Source organism: Arachis hypogaea, chromosome 9 (assembly GCF_003086295.3).
Source record: "Arachis hypogaea cultivar Tifrunner chromosome 9, arahy.Tifrunner.gnm2.J5K5, whole genome shotgun sequence".
In the NCBI taxonomy this organism is placed as follows: domain Eukaryota; kingdom Viridiplantae; phylum Streptophyta; class Magnoliopsida; order Fabales; family Fabaceae; genus Arachis; species Arachis hypogaea.
The window spans coordinates 38032327-38049603 of NC_092044.1; the positions used below are offsets into that span (position 1 = coordinate 38032327).

Here is a 17277-nt window from a genome sequence, read left to right on the forward strand (position 1 = left end):
CGTGATGACAAACGCAAAAGAATCAATGGATTCTATTCTGGCATTATCGAGAACCAATAGATGATTAGCCGTGCTGTGACAGAGCATTTGGACCATTTTCAATAAGAGGATGGGATGTAGCCATTGACAACGATGATGCCCTACATACAGCTTGCCATGGAAAGGAGTAGGAAGGATTGGATGAAGGCAGTAGAAAAATAGAGATTCAAAAGGAGCACAGCATCTTCATACGCTTATCTGAAATTCCCACCAATGATTTACATAAGTATTTCTATCTTTATTTTCTGTTTATTTATTATTATTATTCGAAAACTCCATAACCATATATTATCTGCCTAATTGAGAATTTCAAGATGACCATAGCTTGCTTCATACCAACAATCTCCGTGGGATCGACCCTTACTCACGTAAGGTATTACTTGGATGACCCAGTGCACTTGCTGGTTAGTTGTGCAAAGTTGTGAAGAAAGTGCTGAGTTATAAACGCGCATACCAAGTTGAATGCCATTATTAGAGATCACAATTTCGTGAACCAAGTTTTTGGCGCCGTTGCCGGGGATTGCTCGAGTTTGGACAACTGACGGTTCATCTTGTTGCTCAGATTAGGTAATTTTCTTTTTGTTTTATTTTCAAAAAATTTTCAAAAGTCTTTCAAAAAAAATTTTTACTTCTATTTTCGAAAAAAATTATTCTAAATTTTTAAGAATGAATTCTAGTGTTTCATGAAGCATGTTGTAGCCTGGTTGGCTGTAAAGCCATATCCAAATCCTTTTGGAATGAGACTTCAACTAATCACCTCAATGCATGTAATGCCATCCTAAAGCTGGCTGGCTATTAAGCCATGTCCAACCCTTGGATTGGAGCTTTAGGCTAACATTGAAAGATTCCTGGAATTCTTCTTAAAAATTTTTGAAATTCTTATTTTCTTTTTCCTATATATTTTTCGAAAAAAAATAAATAATAATAATAATAATAAAAATACAAAAAAATCATAAAAATAAAAAATCAAAAATATTTTGTGTTTCTTGTTTGAGTCTTGAGTCAATTTTAAGTTTGATGTCAATTACATGTTTTTAAAATTTATGCATTTTTCGAAAATTCATGCATATGTTCTTCAGGATCTTCAAGTTGTTATTGGTAAGTCTTTTTGTTTGATCTTTGAATTTTCTTGTTTTGTGTCTTTTCTTGTTTTTCATATGCATTTTTCATTTGTTAGAGTCCAAGCATTAAAGATTTCTAAGTTTGGTGTCTTGCATGTATTCTTTTCTTGAAAATTTTTCAAAAATAAGTCTTGATGTTCATCTTGATCTTCAAAGTGTTCTTGGTGTTCATCTTGACATTCATAGTGTTCTTGCATGCATTATGTGTTTGATCCAAAATTTTCATGTTTTGGGTCATATTTGTGTTTTTCTCTCTCATCATTAAAAATTCAAAAAAATCAAAAAAATATATCTGTTCCTTTTTTCTCTCAAAATTTCGAAAATTTGAGTTGACTTAGTCAAAAATTTTTAAAATTAGTTGGTTCTTATAAGTCAAGTCAAATTTTCAATTTTAAAAAATCTTATCTTTTCAAAATCTTTTTCAAAAATCAAATCTCTTTTACTTTTATCTTATGATTTTCGAAAATTTAAAACTATTTTTCAAAATCTTTTTCTTATTTTATTTCTAATTTTCAAAACTTAACTAACAAGTAATGTGATTGATTCAAAAATTTGAAGTTTGTTACTTTATTGTTAAGAAAGGTTCAATCTTTAAATTCTAGAATCATATCTTTTAGTTTCTTGTTAGTCAAGTAATTAATTTTAATTTTAAAAATTAAATCTTTTTCAACCATATCTTTTTAATCATATCTTTTTATCATATCTTTTTAAATCATATCTCTTTCAAAAATTTGATTTCAAAATATCTTATCTAACTTCTTATCTTTTAAAACTAATTATCAAATCTTTTTCAACTAACTATTTGACTTTTTGTTTATTTCTTATCTTTTTCAAATCACCTAACAACTTTTCTCTCTCTAATTTTCGAAAATACCTCCCTCTTTTTCAAAAATTCTTTTTAATTAATTAATTGTTTTAAAATTTTAATTTTAATTTTATTTCCCCTTTAATTTTCGAAAATCATTAACTCCTTTTCAAAAATTATTTTCAAAAACTTCTCTCTCTCATCTTATTCTATTTATTTATTTATTATTACTAACACTTCTCTTCATCTCAAATCTGTGCTCCTATCCTCACCCTTGTATTTGGATTATTCATTCTTCTTCACTCTTATTCCCTTTCTTTTTCTACTAACATAAAGGAATCTCTATACTGTGACATAGAGGATTCCTCTTCTTTTTCTATTCTCTTCTTTCTCATATGAGCAAGAACAAGGAAAAAGGCATTCTTGTTGAAGCTGATCCTGAACCTGAAAGGACTCTGAAGAGAAAACTAAAAGAAGCTAAATTACAACAATCCAGAGTCAACCTTACTAAAATTTTCGAACAAGAAAAGGATATGGCAGCCGAACCCAACAACAATAATGCAAGGAGGATGCTTGGTGATTATACTACACCTACTTCCAAGTTTGATGGAAGAAGCATCTCAATTCCTGCCATTGGAGCAAACAATTTTGAGCTGAAACCTCAACTAGTTATTCTAATGCAACAAAACTGCAAGTTTCATGGACTTCCATTAGAAGATCCCTACCAATTTTTAATTGAGTTCTTGCAGATCTGTGAGACTGTTAAGACTAATGGAGTAGATCCTGACGTCTACAGGCTCATGCTTTTCCCTTTTGCTATAAGAGACAGAGCTAGAACATGGTTGGACTCACAACCTAAGGATAGCCTGGACTCTTGGGATAAGCTGGTCACGGCCTTCTTGGGTAAATTCTTTCCTCCTCAAAAGCTGAGCAAGCTTAGAGTGGATATTCAGACCTTCAAGCAAAAAGATGGTGAATTCCTCTATGAAGCTTGGGAAAGATACAAGCAGATGACCAAAAAGTGTCCTTCTGACATATTTTCAGAGTGGACCATGATAGATATATGTTATTATGGTCTGTCTGAGTTCTCTAAGATGTCACTGGATCATTCTGTAGGTGGATCCATTCACCTAAAGAAAACGCCTGCAGAAGCTCAGGAACTTATTGAAATAGTTGTAAATAACCAATTCATGTACACTTCTGAGAGGAATTCCGTGAATAATAGGATGCCTCAGAGGAAGGGAGTTCTTGAAATTGATGCTCTGAATGCCATATTGGCTCAGAACAAAATGTTGACTCAGCAAGTCAACATGATTTCTCAAAGTCTGAATGGATGGCAAAATGCATCCAACAGCACTAAAGAGGCATCTTCTGAAGAAGACGCTTATGATCCTAAAAATCCTGCAATGGCAGAGGTAAATTACATGGGGGAAGCCTTTGGCAACACCTATAACTCCTCATGGAGAAATCATCCAAATTTCTCATGGAAGGATCAACAAAAGCCTCAACAAGGCTTTAATAATGGTGGAAGAAACAGGTTTAGCAATAGCAAGCCTTTTCCATCATCTTCTCAGCAACAGACAGAGAATTCTGAGCAGAACACCTCTAACTTAGCAAATATAGTCTCTGATCTGTCTAAAGCCACTTTAAGCTTCATGAGTGAAACAAGGTCCTCCATCAGAAATTTGGAGGCACAAGTGGGCCAGCTGAATAAGAAAGTCACTGAAACTCCTCCTAGTACTCTCCCAAGCAATACTGAAGAGAATCCAAAAAGAGAGTGCAAGGCCATTGACATAATCAACATGGCCAAACCTAGAGACGAAGGAGAGGACGTGAATCCCAATGAGGAAGACCTCAGGGGATGTCTCTCAAGCAAGAAGGAGTTCCTTATTGAGGACTTAAAGGAATCTGAAGGTCATATAGAGACCATAGAGATCCCATTAAACCTCCTTCTGCCATTCATGAGCTCTGAAAACTATTCTTCCTCTGAAGAGGATGAAGATGTAACTGGAGAGCAAGTTGCTCAATATTTAGGAGCTATCATGAAGCTGAATGCGAAGTTGTTTGGTAATGAGACTTGGGAAGGTGAACCTCCCTTGCTCATTGGTGAACTAGATACATGGGTTCAACAAACTTTACCTCAAAAGAAACAAGATCCTGGTAAATTCTTAATACCCTGTACCATAGGTACCATGACCTTTGAAAAGGCTCTGTGTGACCTAGGGTCAGGCATAAATCTTATGCCACTCTCTGTAATGGAGAAGCTGGGGATCATTGAGGTACAGCCTGCCATATTCTCATTGCAAATGGCAGACAAGCTTACGGATTGGTGGAGGACGTGTTGATAAAGGTTGAAGGCCTTTGCATCCCTGCTGATTTCATAATCTTAGACACTAGGAAGGAGGAGGATGAATACATCATCCTTGGAAGACCTTTCCTAGCTACAGCAGGAGCTGTGATAGATGTTAACAGAGGAGAATAAGTCCTTCAATTGAATAGGGACTATCTTGTGTTTAAGACCCAAGGGTGTTCTTCTGTAACAATGGAGAGGAAGCATGAAAAGCTTCTCTCAATACAGAGTCAAACAGAGCCCCCACAATCAAAATTTAAGTTTGGTGTTGAGAGGCCATAGCCAAACTCTAAGTTTGGTGTTGAATCCCCACATCCAAACTCTAAGTTTGGTGTTGGGAGTCTACAACATTGACCTGATCACCTGTGAGGCTCCACGAGAGCCCACTGTCAAGCTATTGACATTAAAGAAGCACTTATTGGGAGGCAACCCAATTTTTATTTATCTAATTCTATTTTTATTTTTATTTTTTCTTTATTTTTTATTAGGTTCATGATCATGAGGAGTCACAAAATAAATACTAAAATTAAAAATAGAATAAAAAAACAGCAGAAGAAAAAGCACACCCTGGAGGAAGGTCTTACTGGTGTTTAAACGCCAGTAAGGAGCATCTGGCTGGCGTTCAACGCCAGAACAGAGCATGGATCTGGCGTTGAATGCCAGAAACAAGCAACATCCTGGCGTTTAAATTCCAGGAATACACCCTAAGAAAAGCTGGCGCTGAACGCTAGAAACAAGCATGGAACTGGCGTTCAACGCCAGAAACACGCTGCAAATGGGCGTTGAATGCCCAAAACAAGCATGAAGTTGGCGTTCAACGCTAGAAACAAGCATCAATCTGGCGTTGAACGCCATGATTGCATGAAAAGGGCATTTTACACGCCTCATTAGTGCAAGGATGTAAATCTTTGACACTTCAGGATCTGTGGACCCCACAGGATCATCTCAGGATCTGTGGACCCCACAGGATCCCCACCTACCTCAACTCACCTTCTCTCCTCTTCACACAATCCATAACACTCTTCCCCAAAACCCTTCACCAATCACCTTAATCTCTCTTCCCCCATCACCTCTTCACCACTCACATCCATCCACTCTTCCCCAAAAACCCCACCTACCTTCAAAATTCAAAATCTCTTTTCCACCCAAACCCACCCTAAATAGTTGAACCTACTCCCTCTCCCTTCACTATATAAATCCCTCTATCCTTCTTCATTTTCACAACCACAACCCCCTCTTCTTCACCTTGGCCGAAACCACACACTTCTCCCTTTCCTCCATATTTTCTTCTTCTTCTTCTTCTTCTTCTTCTTCTTCTTCTTCTTCTTCTTCTTCTTCTTCTTCTTCTTCTTCTTCTTTTGCTCGAGGGCGAGCAATATTCTAAGTTTGGTGTGGTAAAAGCATAGCTTTTTTGTTTTTTCCATAACCATTGATGGCACCTAAGGCCGGAGAAACCTCTAGAAAAGGGAAAGGGAAGACAAAAGCTTCCACCTCCGAGTCATGGGAGATGGAGAGATTCATCTCCAAAGCCCATCAAGACTACTTCTATGAAGTTGTGGCCAAGAAAAAGGTGATCTCCGAGGTCCCTTTCAAGCTCAAGAAAAATGAGTCCGGAGATCCGACATGAGATCCAAAGAAGAGGTTGGGAAGTTCTGACAAACCCCATTCAACAAGTCGGAATCTTAATGGTTCAAGAGTTCTATGCCAATGCATGGATCACTAGGAACCATGATCAAAGTGTGAACCTGAATCCAAAGAATTATCTTACAATAGTTCGGGGGAAATACTTAGATTTCAGTCCGAAAAATGTAAGATTGGCGTTTAACTTGCCCATGATGCAAGGAGATGCACGCCCCTACACAAGAAGGGTCAACTTTGATCAAAGGTTGGACCAAGTCCTTATGGACATATGTGTTGAAGGAGCTCAATGGAAAAGAGACTCCAAAGGCAAGCCGGTTCAATTAAGAAGACTGGACCTCAAGCTTGTGGCTAGAGGATGGTTAGAGTTTATCCAACGCTCCATCATCCCCACTAGCAACCGATCCGAAGTTACTGTGGATCGGGCCATCATGATTCATAGCATCATGAATGGAGAGGAAGTAAAAGTTCATGAAGTCATCTCCCTTGAATTCTACAAAATAGTCGAAAAGTCCTCCACCATGGCAAGGCTAGCTTTTCCTCATCTTATTTGCCATCTATGTTACTCAGCTGGAGTTATCATAGAAGGAGACATCCCCATTGAGGAGGATAAGCCCATCACTAAGAAGAGGATGGAGCAAACAAGAGAGCCCACTTATGGATCCCAAGAGACGCATGAGAAAGCTCATCACCAAGAAATCCCAGAGATGCCTCAAGGGATGCACTTTCCTTCCAACAACTATTGGGAACAACTCAACACTTCTCTAGAAGATTTGAGTTACAATATGGATCAATTAAAGGTGGAACATCAAGAGCACTCCATCATTCTCCATGAAATTAGAGAAGATCAATGAGCAATGAGGGAGGAGTAACAAAGGCAAGGAAGAGACATAGAAGAGCTCAAGGACATCATTGGTTCTTTAAGAAGAAAGCGCCACCATCATTGAGGTGGACTCATTCCTTGTTCTTATTTCTCTGTTTTTTGGTTTTTATGTTATATGTTTGTTTATGTTTTGTGTCTCTACTTCATGATCATTAGTATGTAGTAACTATGTGTTAAAGCTATAAATAATTCCATAAATCCTTCACCTCTCTTAAATGAAAAATGTTTCTAAATCAAAAGAACAAAAAGTACATAAGTTTCGAATTTATCCTTGAATTTAGTTTAATTATATTGATGTGGTGATAATAATTTTTGTTTTCTGAATGAATGCTTGAACACTGCATATTTTTGATCTTGTTGTTTATGAATGTTAAAATTGTTGGCTCTTGAAAGAATGATGAACAAAGAGAAATGCTATTGATAATCTAAAAAATCATGAAATTGATTCTTGAAGCAAGAAAAAACAGTGAATAGCAAAAGCTTGTGAAAAAAAAAGAAAAAAAAGAAAAAAATGGCGAAAAAAATAATATAGAAAGAAAAAGAAAAAGCAAGCAGAAAAAGCCAATAGCCCTTAAAACCAAAAGGCACGGGTAAAAAGGATCCAAGGCTTTGAGCATCAATGGATAGGAGGGCCTAAGGAAATAAAATCCAGGCCTAAGCGGCTAAATCAAGCTATCCCTAACCATTTGCTTGTGGCATGCTAGTCCAAGTGAAAAGCTTGAGACCGAGTGGTTAAAGTCATGATCCAAAGCAAAAAGAGTGTGCTTAAGAGCTCTGGACACCTCTAACTGGGGACTTTAGCAAAGCTGAGTCACAATCTAAAAAGGTTCACCCAGTCATGTGTCTGTGGCATTTATGTATCCGGTGGTAATACTGGAAAACAAAATGCTTAGGGCCACGACGAAGACTCATAAAAGTAGTTGTGTTCAAGAATCAACATACTTAACTAGGAGAATCAGTAATACTATCTGAAATTCTAAGTTCCTAGAGATGCCAATCATTCTAAACTTCAAAGGATAAAGTGAGATGACAAAACTGTTCAGAAGCAAAAAAAGGTACAAGTCCCGCTCATCTAGTTAGAACTAATATTCATTGATTTTTTGAGCTTTATAGTATATTCTCTTCTTTTTATCCTATTTGATTTTCAGTTGCTTGGGGACAAGCAACAATTTAAGTTTGGTGTTGTGATGAGCGGATAATTTATACGCTTTTTGGCATTGTTTTTAGGTAGTTTTTAGTAGGATCTAGCTACTTTTAGGGATGTTTTCATTAGTTTTTATGCTAAATTCACATTTCTAGACTTTACTATGAGTTTGTGTGTTTTTTTGTGATTTCAGGTATTTTCTGGCTGAAATTGAGGGACCTGAGCAAAACTCTGATAAGAATGCTGACAAAGGACTGCTCATGCTGTTGGATTCTGACCTCCCTGCACTCGAAATAGATTTTCTGGAGCTACAGAACTCCAAATGTCGCGCTCGCAACGGCGTTGGATAGTAGACATCCAGAGCTTTTCAGCAATATATAATAGTCCATACTTTATTCGAGATTAGATGACGTAAACTGGCGCTCAACGCCAGTTCCATGCTGCATTCTGGAGTCAAACGCCAGAAACACGTCACGAACCAGAGTTGAACGCCAAAAACACGTTACAACTTGGCGTTCAACTCTAAAAGAAGCCTCTGCACATGTAAAGCTCAAGCTCAGCCCAAGCACACACCAAGTGGGCCCCGGAAGTGGATTTCTGCATCAATTACTTACTTCTGTAAACCTTAGTAGCTAGTCTAGTATAAATAGGACACTTTATTATTGTATTAGGGATCCTGGATCCTGGATTGTATTTTTGATCTTGTGATCACCTTTTGGGGGCAGGCCATTCGGCCATGCCTGGACCACCATCACTTATGTATTTTCAACGGTGGAGTTTCTACACACCATAGATTAAGGGTGTGAAGCTCTGCTATACCTCGAGTTTTAATGCAATTACTACTATTTTCTATTCAATTCAGTTTATCCCTATTCTAAGATATTCGTTACACTTCACCATGATGAATGTGATGATCCGTGATACTCATCATCATTCTCACTATGAACGCATGACTGATAACCAATTCTGTTCTACCTCAGACCGAACGCATATCTCTTGGATTCCTTAATCAGAATCTTCGTGGTATAAGCTAGAATTGATGGCGGCATTCATGAGAGTCCGGAAAGTCTAAACCTTGTCTGTGGTATTCCGAGTAGGATTCAGGGATTGAATGACTGTGACGAGCTTCAAACTCGCGATTGTTAGGCGTGATGACAAACACAAAAGAATCAATGGATTCTATTCCGACATGATCGAGAACCGACAAATGATTAGCCGTGCTGTGTGACAGAGCATTTGGACCTTTTTCACTGAGAGGATGGGATGTAGCCATTGACAATGGTGATGCCCTACATACAGCTTGCCATGGAAAGGAGTAGGAAGGATTGGATGAAGGCAGTAAGAAAGCACAGATTCAAAAGGAGCACAACATCTTCATACGCCCATCTGAAATTCCCACCAATGATTTACATAAGTATTTCTATCTTTATTTTCTATTTGTTTATTATTATTATTCGAAAACTCCATAACCATATATTATCCGCCTAACTGAGAATTTCAAGATGACCATAGCTTGCTTCATACCAACAATCTCCGTGGGATCGACCCTTACTCACGTAAGGTATTACTTGGACGACCCAGTGCACTTGCTGGTTAGTTGTGCGAAGTTGTGAAGAAAGTGCTGAGTTATAAACACGCATACCAAGTTGAATGCCATTATTAGAGATCACAATTTCGTGCACCAAGGGTATTTGCTCAAGTGCCTCTGCAAATGGAATCTTTATTTGAGGAGTCCTGAGATAGTCTGCAAAGCGGGCAAATTGCTTATCCTATTCCACTTGGCGGAGTTTCTGAGGATAAGGCATTTTGGCTTTGTATTCCTCAACCTTAGTTGCTGCAGGTTTATTACCTACAGATGTGGGTTGAGAAGCCTTTTTAGAGGGGTTGCTATCAACACTTGTATGTGTCTGATCTCCCACTGGCATTTGAATGCCAGGGGTGGAAGCTGGAGTGGCGTTAGACGCCAACTCCTTACCTGTTTCTGGCGTCTGAACACCAGAACTGTGCTTTCTTTGGGCGTTCAACGCCAATTCCTTGCCTTTTTCTAGCGTTGAACGCCAGGACTGAGCATGGGTTGGGCGTTCAACGCCAGCTCTCCACCCCTTTTCTGGCGTTTGAGCACCAGAATTATTCCTCGCTGGGCTCTGATTGTCCTCAGAGGGATTTTGGGTAGCAATTTGTTCATTTCTTGGCTTCCTGCTGCCTTGAAGTGAGGTATTTAATATTTTCCCACTTCTTAATTGAACTGCTTGGCACTCTTGTATTATTTGTTTTGACAATTGCTGTTCTGTTTACTTCAACTGCACTTCCATATTCATATTAGCCATTCTTGTTTCTTGCAATATCTCCTTGAATTCGGCTAGCTGTTTTGTTAGAAAATTTAATTGCTGATTGAATTCAGTAACTTGTTCTGCAGGACTTAGTTTAGCAGTTACTGTTTTAGCATCTTCTTTCATGGAAGGTTCACTGCTTAGATACAGATGCTGATTTCTGGCAATTGTATCAATGAGCTCTTGAGCTTCTTCAATTGTCTTTCTCATGTGTATAGATCCACCAGATGATGTGGATTTATTTTATTTATTTTATTATATAAAAAAATTATTTTCGAAATAATAAAATAGAATAAAATAAAAACCAAAACAAAAAAACGAAAAATAAAAAAAATAAAAATAAAAATAAAAAAATAAAAATTTGAAAATATTTTATGAAGATTTTCGAAAAAGTGAGGAGAGAGAAAGTGGTTAGGATATTTTTGAAAAAGATATGATTTGAAAAATTTTGACCAAGTTAACCCAAGTAATTCGAAAATTATGAGAAATTAAAGGAAAATATATTTTTTATTTTTGAATTTTATGATGAAAGAGAAAAACACACAAAAGAGACAAGACTTAAAAATTTTTAGATCTAATGCTCCTTGTTTTTCGAAAATTTTGGAGGGAAAACACCAAGGGACGCCAAACTTAAAAATTTTAAGATCAAAACACAAAAAAGACTCAAGAACACTTTGAAGATTCACAAGAACAACAAGAACAAAAGAAAGAACACCAAACTTAAAATTTTTTTGAAAACCAAATTAAATTTTCGGAAATTAAAGAAAATTAACAAGAGAACACCAAACTTAAAGTTTGGCACAAGATTCAATCAAAGAAAAATTAGTTTTGAAAAATTTTTAAAAAGAAGATACCCAATTGCCAAGAACATAAGCCAACGCTCTAGCCAACTGAGCTATAAATTTAATGTGTTTTAAAAAGGTAATTAATAAATAAAATTTTTTTTGAAAAATAAAAAATTGAAAAAGCACAAGAAAAACAAGAAAAGACACAAAACAAGACAAACCAAAGATCAAACAAGAAAAATTGACAAGAACAATTTGAAAATCAAGGAAAAACAAGAACACGCAATTCGAAAAATTGAGAGACAAAGAAAAGCATGCACTTGACACCAAACTTAGAACATGACACTAAACTCATAAAAAAAACGAAAATTCAATTAAAGAAAGAAAAAAAATTATTTTTGAAAATTTTTTTAAAAGGAATAATAGAAGATGCAATCCTAGTGACTCTAAACAAAAAAGACAAATTTTTCCTAATATAAGTAACAAGAATCACCGTCAGTTGTTCAAACTCAAACAATCCTCGGCAATGGCACCAAAAACTTGGTGCACAAAATTGCAATCACACTTTTGCAATCCGCACAACTAACCAGTAAGTGCACTGGGTCGTCCAAGTAATACCTTACGTGAGTAAGGGTCGAATCCCACGGAGATTGTTGGCTTGAAGCAAGCTATGGTTATCTTATTATTCTTAGTCAGGATATAATATCAATAATAATTTTTAGTTTTAATTGTAAAAAGTAAAAGAGCATGAAATAAATACTTATTATGCAGTAATGGAGAATATGTTGGAGTTTTGGAGATGCTCTGTCCTCTGAATTCCTGCAACATAATGCTTTCTCACTTTCATAAATGCAAGGCTCCTTCCATGGCAAGCTGTATGTAGGGCATTGCGGTTGTCAATGGCTACTTCCCATCCTCTCAGTGAAAATGGTCCAAATGCTCTGTCACAGCACGGCTAACCATCTGTCAGTTCTCGATTATGTCGGAATAAGATCCATTGATCCTTTTGCGTCTCTCACTACGCCCAACACTCGCGAGTTTTAAGCTCGTCACAGTCATCCAATCCCAGAATCCTACTCGGAATACCAAAGAAAAGGTTTAGACTTTCCGGATTCTCAAGGATGCTGCCAATGGATTCTAGCTTATACCACGAAGATTCTGATTAAGGAATCTAAGAGATACTCATTCAATCTAATGTAGAACGGAGGTGCTTGTCAGGCACACGTTCATGGATTGAGGAAAGTGATGAGTGTCATGGATCATCACCTTCTTCATAGTGAAGCACGAATGAACATTTTAGATAGGAACAAGCGTGTTTGAATGGAAAACAGAAATCATTGCATTAATTCATCAAGACGCTGCAGAGCTCCTCACCCCCAACAATAGATTTTAGAGACTCATGCCATCAAAAAGTACAAAATTCAGATCTAAAATGTCATGAGATACAAAATAAGTCTTTAAAAGTTGTTTAAATACTAAACTAGTAGCCTATGTTTACAGAAAATGAGTAAACTAAGATGAATAGTGCAGAAATCCACTTCTGGGGCCCACTTGGTGTGTGCTGGGGCTGAGACTTAAGCTTCTCACGTGTCTGAGCTGTTTCTGGAGTTGAACGCTAGGTTGTAACCTGTTTCTGGCGCTGAACGCCAGACTGCAACATGGAACTGGCGTTAAATGCCAGTTTACGTCGTCTATCTTCGTGCAAAGTATGGACTATTATATATTGGCGGAAAGTCATGTATGTCTACTTTTCAACCCATTTGAGAGCGTGCCAGTTGGACTCCTGTAGCTCCAAAAAATCCATTCTGAGTGCAGGGAGGTCAGAATCCAACAGCATCAGCAGTCCTTTTGCAGCCTAAATCAGATTTTAACTCAGCACCCTCAATTTCAGCCAGAAAATACCTGAAATTACAGAAAAACACACAAACTCATAGTAAAGTTCAGAAATATAAATTTTGCCTAAAAACTAATAAAATTATACTAAAAACTAACTAAAACATACTAAAATCTACATGAAATTACCGCAAAAAAGCGTATAAAATATCCGCTCATCAACATCCAAGTATTTTTGCCAACCAAATACAATTAAGTTGGTCAAATTTCAACAAAAATCACTCACAAAAAGTGCGTAAAAATCATGCACTTTTTCATGAATTTTCTCTCTTCATCGTTCTTTAATTGCTGCTGTTGTTGCTATAATTTTTTTATTTTTTTATTCTTCTTCTTTTTTCTGGTGTTATTGTAGTATTTTTTATTTTTTATTTTATCTTTTTATTATTTTTTTTATAAAGGTAAACAATTGACGAAACGGTTATATGATGAGTTCATCAGTTTTCAATTCAACTTATCAGTTCGAGTCGGTTTATATACCTATTTTGGTCCTCAAAAAATTTCAAATCAGACACTTTAGTCCCTAACTAAAATTAATTACTCGATTGGTCCCTAACAATTAATTCCGCCTGTCACTTAGGTTATTTGCTCCGTCAACTCTAATGGAAGACAAAATGGTCCCTGACAACTCTAATAGGGGACAAAATGATCCCTGACAACTCTAACAAAGGACAAAATGATTCCTGACTCTTTTTATTAAAAAATGACATCATTCTTCCCCAATTTTTATCATATCTCGCATAATCCTAGTATTCATACTCTTCTTCTTTACCTTCACAGTCTTCTTTTTTATCTTTTTCTTCCTCCTCTTTAACTCCAAGATTAAGCCATGGTGTAATTGCCACACGTGTCGCACCTACCTCAATATGTCATGGACCACACACTTCCTAAATCTTTATGACTGGTACAACCACCTCCTCTGCACTTCACCCACCAAAAGCATCCACTTCTACGTCTTTGATAACATCTCCTCCAACCCCGACAACGTCCACGACATTCTCAAGACTAAGTTCCAAAACTACCCTAAGGGCACGCCTTTCTCCACTCTCTGGCAAGCAATATAGATTGTTGGACATTAGGACATCATGAGAAGATTCTCCTTCAACATCATATAAAAATTCTCATTTGAAATAGACACTGAGTGCTTCATTCCTTCTTTCCCAGAGTTCAAGTTAGCAGATAGCTTCGACCTCGCATCCAAACTATCAGTACAACGAGCAATGTCGTCGTTGCTGCTCATATGGAAACTGAAATAATTACTGAACATTGGTTCGGAGAAGAAGCTGAAGGAAGCGATCGGAGTGGTGGACAATGTGGTGTCATGAAGATGATAGGGCAAAGGAGGAGGGAGATGACAATGACGACGATGAGTCTTAACAAATCAGACTTGCTTTCTAGATTTATAGGATCCATCAAAGATGCCAAAGTAGTTGAGAGACATAGTCATTAGTTTCCTGAGAATGAATTGGTTGAGAACATGTTGAGGATTTTTTTCTTATGAAAATTAAAGTTATAGAGTGTGAATTGTGAGCTTGAAGTTATAGTGTTAGACTGTTAGTGTTATGCGAGATATGATAAAAATTGGGAGAGAACAATGTCATTTCCAAACATAGGAGATCAGGGATCATTTTGTCCCATGTTAGAGTTGTCAGGGACTATTTTATCCTTCGTTAAAGTTGACGGAGTAAAGCACCTAAGTGACTGACGGAGTTAATTATTAGGAACCAATCGAGTAATTAATTTTAGTTGAAGACTAAAATATCTAGTTTGAAATTCTTTGAGGACCAAAATAGATATATATTCTTTAATATGGTATGGAAGTTATAAACTCTTTATATCTTTACTTTCTTAATTCATATCCAAAAAATATTTTTCAATTTAAAGTCTATTTTGACTGGATTTTGATTGCATTGATTGAATTAAATGCATTTCCAATTTGATGTGTCAACCGAACTTTTCATATGGCTATTTCATCAATTTTTCGGTTCAGCTGATAGATTCGGCTTGGTTTGATTTTAATAATATGGTACAGAAGTTACAAATTCATTATATCTTTACTTTCTTATCCAAAAAACCTTTTCAAGTTAAGGTGGGGGACAATGTTTTTTTCTTTAGATCTAATTATCTTGTTAGTTTTTATAATTTTTTATTAATTTTAGTTAAGTTTTTATAATTTAAAAATTTATAATTAAATATATATATATATATATATATATATATATATATATATATATATATATATTAGATAAAATTTTTAGTTATGTCCTTTTTAACATTTTTTTTGTTAAAAGCTACAAATTATTTTTAAAATATTTATTTTTATGTTTGATATGGGATGAATTGTGAAATATTTAAAAAAAAATATTTTAATATTTTTTTATGGAAACTGATCATTAGTAAGGACCTAATTATATATTTTTATTTAATACGGAGGTTTAATTGTAAATTTTTAAACTATTAAGACCTAATTAAAAATTTAGTAAAATTATAAAGACTAATAGTGTAAATAAAGTTAATTTGGTAAAACTTTTATTTTTTCAAAATAATTTATCAAAACTTACTTTTAAAAGAGCTTTCTGAAAGTTACTGTTTGATAAAACAAAGTAAAGATAATTTTCAATAAGCAAAAGTAACAATAATTGTATTTACTAAAATAGTTTTAAAAATTTAAAAAGACTATATATAATATACATAAAAATAAGGAGATGTTGGAATCTTTGTTAATATATAAAATTATATTGGACTTCTAATTTTAATGAGAACATGTCAATTTTAAAAAGTACCTTCTTAATTTTAAAAGCACTACTAGCATTTTAAAACTGCAAATAATACATATAATTATTTTTTAGTTATCAAATAAAAAATAAAGTATTGCGCTGACAAGTATGATGAACGAAATTTTGATGGTATAGAATTTCACAAATAAGATCTCGTTGCAAGTATAGTTTCTAAACCAACAAAGAATTCTTTCATATAAAAATTTGGTTGTCACAAGTAACAAACCACTAATAAAACTAATAACCAAAGTATTTAAACCTCGGGTCCTCTCTCAAAGGAATTGCAGGGAAGTGTTTTTATTATCGGTTTTGGGACAAGGGTTTTGGAGTTTTGAATAGGAGACATGAAAAATAAATGGCAAGAAAGTAAATGGAAACTCAACTGATAAAAAGGTCTTGGCAAGGAATGATGGTTAAGGATCTTTATCCTTGTCACTAACCACAATATGATAATTAAGGATTAATTCCATTAAGTCATCCTCTAACGAATAAAGAAAAGTCAAATGAGCTACACTAATCCTAATCCATAGGTCTTAACCTTCTCACTAATTAATTTGGGGAAAGCTAGAGTCAATGGACACCAGTTATCAACGCTTGGACATTAGTAACTCAAGTTCACCTAAGTTACCATCCCAATTCAAAAACACAAAAAATCTACTCTAACTTCCTTCCAAGCATTTTGTCAAACACTTGGAAGGCATAAAGGGAAAATAAGATAACATTGTAAATAAATATAAAATCTAATACTACCTAATACAAGTAATCAACAACAACAATCAAAGAAAGCACAATTAACATGAATTACCTCAAATTGCATTAAAAGAAAATAAAAGGAACAAGAGTGTATCAACAACAAAGTGAACAAAATAAAGGAGATTACAACAAAAGAATAAAAGAACAAGATGTACTAGAAATTGAGAAGGAGAAGTAGATGAAGACATGAATTAAACCTAGATCTAGGAAGAGATTAACCCAAACCTAATCCTAATTCTAGATAGAAGAGATAGTTTCTCTCTCTAAAAACCTATCCTAAAGCATGTTAAAACCCAAACTCTAACTCTAACTAAACTACTTGGTAACTAACTTTTTTTTACCCCCCTTCAATCCTTTGGTTTAAGCATCAGAAGTGAGTTGGATTTGGACCTGCGAAGCCCAGAAATCGCCCCCAGCAGATTCACTTTAAGTGGGTCACGTGCGAGCACCGATGCGTACGCATGGGTCACGCGTAAGCGTCACTTGACAATTTGTTATCCACGCGTACACGTAGATCACGTGTACGCGTCGCCATGCGACTTCACTTCCACGCTTACGCGTCCGCTGCGTGTACGCGTCGATGAGTATATCCCAAATCCTTGATTTTCCATAATTTCTTCACTTTGCATGATTTTCTCTTCACTCCCTTGATCCATTCCCAGCCCTTTTCATCCTGAAATCACTAACAAACACATCAAGGCATCTAGTGGAATCAAAGGTGAATCAAAATTAACAATTTAAGGGCCTAAAAAGTATGTTTTT

The 17277-nt window shown here is 35.7% G+C and overlaps 1 non-coding gene across 1 annotated transcript; it reads right to left on the reverse strand.

Moving 5' to 3' along the window:
• Window positions 1–2897: 2897 nt before the first annotated feature.
• Window positions 2898–3001, reverse strand: LOC112713997 (small nucleolar RNA R71). Its single transcript, XR_003158956.1, has one exon. It is a non-coding gene; the product is annotated as a small nucleolar RNA R71 (small nucleolar RNA).
• Window positions 3002–17277: the final 14276 nt, after the last annotated feature.